Below are 6559 nucleotides of genomic sequence, written 5' to 3'. Positions count from 1 at the left end.
TCCCAGATCCTGTTGTGCCTGTGAATAGGCTGCAGGGGGACGGTGAAGACCAGCAACATCTTTCAGGGCTGCCACCTTCCGTGTGGGACAAGGAGCCGGACGTGTGCCTTTCCGGAATCAGGCTCTGCCGAGGACGAGAGCCATGAGATGTTCCTCCTCTGGGCAAGCCCGGGTCCCAGATCCTGTTGTGCCTGTGAATAGGCTGCAGGGGGACGGTGAAGACCAGCAACATCCTTCAGGGGTGCCAACTTCCGTGTGGGACAAGGAGCCGGACGTGTGCCTTTTCGGAAACAGGCCCTGCCGAGGACGAGAGACATGAGATGTTCCTCCTCTGGGCAAGCCCGTGTCCCAGATCCTGTTTTGCCTGTGAATAGGCTGCAGGGGGACGGTGAAGACCAGCAACAGCTTTCAGGGCTGCCACCTTCCGTGTGGGACAAGGAGCCGGACTTGTGCCTTTCCGGAATCAGGCTCTGCCGAGGACGAGAGATTAACCCTGACCCTAACCCTAACCCTAACCCCTAACCCTAACCCTAAGCCCATCCCTAACGACCCTAACCCTAAACCTAACCCTAAGCCCTTAACACTAATCCTAACCCTAACCCTAACCCTAACCCGGACCCTATCTCCTAACTCTAACCCTAACGCCTAACCCTAACCGTAACCCTAACCACCTAACCCTAACTCTCACCCTAACACCTAACCCTAACCCTAATCCTAACCCCTAACCCTAACCCCTAACCCTAACCCTAACCCTAATGGACCCTAACCCTAACCCTAACCCTAATGGCCCTAACCCTATCCCTAACCCTGACCCTAACCCTAACCCTAAGCCTAACCCTAACCCCCTAACCCTAACCCTAACCCTAACCCCTAACCCTAACCCTAACCCTAACCCCTAACTGTAAACCTTTTCTGACAAGTTGCAGGATGTGTGCCGTTTCCGAAACAGGTTCTGCTGAGGACGAGAGCCATGAGATTTTCCTCCTCTGGGCAAGCCCAGGACCCAGATCCTGTTCTGCCTGTGAATAGGCTGCAGGGGGACGGTGAAGACCAGCAACATCTTTCAGGGCTGCCACCTTCCGTGTGGGACAAGGAGCCGGACGTGTGCCTTTCCGGAATCAGGCTCTGCCGAGGACGAGAGCCATGAGATGTTCCTCCTCTGGGCAAGCCCCGGTCCCAGATCCTGTTGTGCTTGTGAATAGGCTGCAGGGGGACGGTGAAGACCAGCAACATCTTTCCAGCCTGCCACCTTCCGTGTGGGACAAGGAGCCGGACGTGTGCCTTTCCAGAATCAGACTCTGCCGAGAACGAGAGCCATGAGATGTTCCTCCTCTGGGCAAGCCCGGGTCCCAGATCCTGTTGTGCCTGTGAATAGGCTGCAGGGGGACGGTGAAGACCAGCAACATCTTTCCGGCCTGCCACCTTCCGTGTCGGACAAGGAGCCGGACGTGTGCCTTTTCGGGAAGAGGCCCTGCCGAGGACGAGAGCCATGAGATGTTCCTCCTCTGGGCAAGCCCGGGTCCCAGATCCTGTTGTGCCTGTGAATAGGCTGCAGGGGGACGGTGAAGACCAGCAACAGCTTTCAGGGCTGCCACCTTCTGTGTGGGACAAGGAGCCGGACGTGTTCCTTTTCGGAAACAGGCTCTGCCGAGGACGAGAGACTAACCCTAACCCTAACCCTAACCCTAACCCCTAACCCTAAGCCCATCCCTAACGACCCTACCCCTAACCCTAACCCTAAGCCCTTAAAACTAACCCTAACCCTAAACGCTAACCCTAACCCTAACTGTAACCGTAACCCGGACCCTACCTCCTAACTCTAACCCTAACCCCTAACCCTAACCGTAACCCTAAACACCTAACCCTAACATTCACCCTAACACCTAACCCTAACCCTAATCCTAACCCCTAAACCTAACCCCTAACCCTATCCCTAACCCTAATGGACCCTAACCCTAACCCTAACCCTAACCCTAACCCTAATGGCCCTAAACCTAACCCTAACCCTGACCCTAACACTAACCCTAAGCCTAACCCTAACCCCCTAACCCTAACCCTAACCCTAACCCTAACCCCTAACCCTAACCCTAATCCTAACACTAAACCCAATCCTAACCCTAACCCTAACCCTAACCCCTAACTGTAAACCTTTTCTGACAAGTTGTACGATGTGTGCCGTTTCCGAAACAGGTTCTGCTGAGGACGAGAGCCATGAGATTTTCCTCCTCTGGGCAAGCCCGTATCCCAGATCCTGTTGTGCCTGTGAATAGGCTGCAGGGGGACAGTGAAGACCAGCAACATCTTTCAGGGCTGCCACCTTCTGTGTGGGACAAGGAGCCGGACGTGTGCCTTTCCGGAATCAGGCTCTGCCGAGGACGAGAGCCATGAGATGTTCCTCCTCTGGGCAAGCCCGGGTCCTGAATCCTGTTGTACCTGTGAATAGGCTGCAGGGGGACGGTGAAGACCAGCAACAGCTTTCAGGGCTGCCACCTTCCGTGTGGGACAAGGAGCCGGACGTGCGCCTTTCCGGAATCAGGCTCTGCCGAGGACGAGAGCCATGAGATGTTCCTCCTCTGGGCAAGCCCGGGTCCCAGATCCTGTTGTGCCTGTGAATAGGCTGCAGGGGGACGGTGAAGACCAGCAACAGCTTTCTAGCCTGCCAGCTTCCGTGTGGGACACGGAGCCGGACGTGTGCCTTTCCAGAATCAGACTCTGCCGAGGACGAGAGCCATGAGATGTTCCTCCTCTGGGCAAGCCCGGGTTCCAGATCCTGTTGTGCCTGTGAATAGGCTGCAGGGGGACGGTGAAGACCAGCAACAGCTTTCAGGGCTGCCACCTTCCGTGTGGGACAAGGAGCCGGACGTGTGCCTTTGCGGAATCAGGCTCTGCCGAGGACGAGAGCCATGAGATGTTCCTCCTCTGGGCAAGCCCGGGTCCCAGATCCTGTTGTGCCTGTGAATAGGCTGCAGGGGGACGGTGAAGACCAGCAACATCCTTCAGGGGTGCCAACTTCCGTGTGGGACAAGGAGCCGGACGTGTGCCTTTTCGGAAACAGGCCCTGCCGAGGACGAGAGCCATGAGATGTTCCTCCTCTGGGCAAGCCCGTGTCCCAGATCCTGTTTTACCTGTGAATAGGCTGCAGGGGGACGGTGAAGACCAGCAACAGCTTTCAGGGCTGCCACCTTCCGTGTGGGACAAGGAGCCGGACTTGTGCCTTTCCGGAATCAGGCTCTGCCGAGGACGAGAGATTAACCCTGACCCTAACCCTAACCCTAACCCCTAACCCTAACCCCTAACCCTATCCCTAACCCTAATGGACCCTAACCCTAACCCTAACCCTAACCCTAACCCTAATGGCCCTAAACCTAACCCTAAGCCTGACCCTAACCCTAACCCTAACCCCTAACCCTAACCCTAAGCCGATCCCTAACGACCCTAACCTTATCCCTAACCCTAAGCCCTTAACACTAACCCTAAACCTAAACGGTAACCCTAACCCTAACTGTAACCCTAACCCGGACCCTATGTCCTAACTCTAACCCTAACCCCTAACCCTAACCGTAACCCTAACCACCTAACCCTAACATTCACCCTAACACCTACCCCTAACCCTAATCCTAACCCCTAACCCTAACCCCTAACCCTATCCCTAACCCTAATGGACCCTAACCCTAACCCTAACCCTAATGGCCCTAACCCTAACCCTAACCCTAACCCTAACCCTAATGGCCCTAACCCTATCCCTAACCCTGACCCTAACCCTAACCCTAAGCCTAACCCTAACCCCCTAACCCTAACCCTAACCCTAACCCCTAACCCTAACCCTAACCCTAACCCCTAACTGTAAACCTTTTCTGACAAGTTGCAGGATGTGTGCCGTTTCCGAAACAGGTTCTGCTGAGGACGAGAGCCATGAGATTTTCCTCCTCTGGGCAAGCCCAGGACCCAGATCCTGTTGTGCCTGTGAATAGGCTGCAGGGGGACGGTGAAGACCAGCAACATCTTTCAGGGCTGCCACCTTCCGTGTGGGACAAGGAGCCGGACGTGTGCCTTTCCGGAATCAGGCTCTGCCGAGGACGAGAGCCATGAGATGTTCCTCCTCTGGGCAAGCCCCGGTCCCAGATCCTGTTGTGCTTGTGAATAGGCTGCAGGGGGACGGTGAAGACCAGCAACATCTTTCCAGCCTGCCACCTTCCGTGTGGGACAAGGAGCCGGACGTGTGCCTTTCCAGAATCAGACTCTGCCGAGAACGAGAGCCATGAGATGTTCCTCCTCTGGGCAAGCCCGGGTCCCAGATCCTGTTGTGCCTGTGAATAGGCTGCAGGGGGACGGTGAAGACCAGCAACATCTTTCCGGCCTGCCACCTTCCGTGTCGGACAAGGAGCCGGACGTGTGCCTTTTCGGGAAGAGGCCCTGCCGAGGACGAGAGCCATGAGATGTTCCTCCTCTGGGCAAGCCCGGGTCCCAGATCCTGTTGTGCCTGTGAATAGGCTGCAGGGGGACGGTGAAGACCAGCAACAGCTTTCAGGGCTGCCACCTTCCGTGTGGGACAAGGAGCCGGACGTGTGTCTTTCCGTAATCAGGCTCTGCCGAGGACGAGAGACATGAGATGTTCCTCCTATGGGCAAGCCCGGGTCCCAGATCCTGTTGTACCTGTGAATAAGCTGCAGGAGGACGGTGAAGACCAGCAACAGCTTTCAGGGCTGCCACCTTCCGTGTGGGACAAGGAGCCGGACGTGTGCCTTTTCGGAAACAGGCTCTGCCGAGGACGAGAGACTAACCCTGACCCTAACCCTAACCCTACCCCTAACCCTAAGCCGATCTCTAACGACCCTAACCCTAACCCTAACCCTAAGCCCTTAAAACTAACCCTAAACCTAAACGCTAACCCTAACCCTAACTGTAACCGTAACCCGGACCCTACCTCCTAACTCTAACCCTAACCCCTAACCCTAACTGTAACCCTAAACACCTAACCCTAACATTCACCCTAACACCTAACCCTAACCCTAATCCTAACCCCTAAACCTAACCCCTAACCCTATCCCTAACCCTAATGGACCCTAACCCTAACCCTAACCCTAACCCTAATGACCCTAACCCTAACCCTAACCCTGACCCTAACCCTAACCCTAAGCCTAACCCTAACCCCCTAACCCTAACCCTAACCCTAACCCCTAACCCTAACCCTAATCCTAACCCTAAACCCAATCCTAACCCTAACCCTAACCCTAACCCCTAACTGTAAACCTTTTCTGACAAGTTGCACGATGTTTGCCGTTTCCGAAACAGGTTCTGCTGAGGACGAGACCCATGAGATTTTCCTCCTCTGGGCAAGCCCGTATCCCAGATCCTGTTGTGCATGTGAATAGGCTGCAGGGGGACGGTGAAGACCAGCAACAGCTTTCAGGGCTGCCACCTTCCGTGTGGGACAAGGAGCCGGACGTGTGCCTTTTAGGAATCGGGCTCTGCCGAGGACGAGAGCCATGAAATGTTCCTCCTCTGGGCAAGCCCGGGTCCCAGATCCTGTTGTGCCTGTGAATAGGCTGCAGGGGGACGGTGAAGACCAGCAACAGCTTTCTCGCCTGCCAGCTTCCGTGTGGGACACGGAGCCGGACGTGTGCCTTTCCAGAATCAGACTCTGCCGAGGACGAGAGCCATGAGATGTTCCTCCTCTGGGCAAGCCCGGGTCCCAGATCCTGTTGTGCCTGTGAATAGGCTGCAGGGGGACGGTGAAGACCAGCAACAGCTTTCAGGGCTGCCACCTTCCGTGTGGGACAAGGAGCCGGACGTGTGCCTTTCCGGAATCAGGCTCTGCCGAGGACGAGAGCCATGAGATGTTCCTCCTCTGGGCAAGCCCGGGTCCCAGATCCTGTTGTGCCTGTGAATAGGCTGCAGGGGGACGGTGAAGACCAGCAACATCTTTCCAGCCTGCCACCTTCCATGTGGGACAAGGAGCCGGACTTGTGCCTTTCCAGAATCAGACTCTGCCGAGGACGAGAGACATGAGATGTTCCTCCTCTGGGCAAGCCCGGGTCCCAGATCCTGTTGTGCCTGTGAATAGGCTGCAGGGGGACGGTGAAGACCAGCAACAGCTTTCAGGGCTGCCACCTGCCGTGTGGGACAAGGAGCCGGACGTGTGCCTTTCCGGAATCAGGCTCTGCCGAGGACGAGAGCCATGAGATGTTCCTCCTCTGGGCAAGCCCGGGTCCCAGATCCTGTTGTGCCTGTGAATAGGCTGCAGGGGGACGGTGAAGACCAGCAACATCTTTCCAGCCTGCCACCTTCCATGTGGGACAAGGAGCCGGACGTGTGCCTTTTCGGGAAGAGGCCCTGCCGAGGACGAGAGCCATGAGATGTTCCTCCTCTGGGCAAGCCCGGGTCCCAGATCCTGTTGTACCTGTGAATAAGCTGCAGGGGGACGGTGAAGACCAGCAACAGCTTTTAGGGCTGCCACCTTCCGTGTGGGACAAGGAGCCGGACGTTTGCCTTTTCGGAAATAGGCTCTGCCGAGGATGAGAGACTAACCCTGACCCTAACCCTAACCCTAACCCCTAAC

This window comes from Accipiter gentilis, unplaced genomic scaffold (genome assembly GCF_929443795.1).
Source record: "Accipiter gentilis unplaced genomic scaffold, bAccGen1.1, whole genome shotgun sequence".
NCBI lineage: Eukaryota > Metazoa > Chordata > Aves > Accipitriformes > Accipitridae > Astur > Astur gentilis.
Note: the sequence above shows the minus strand (reverse complement) of the source record.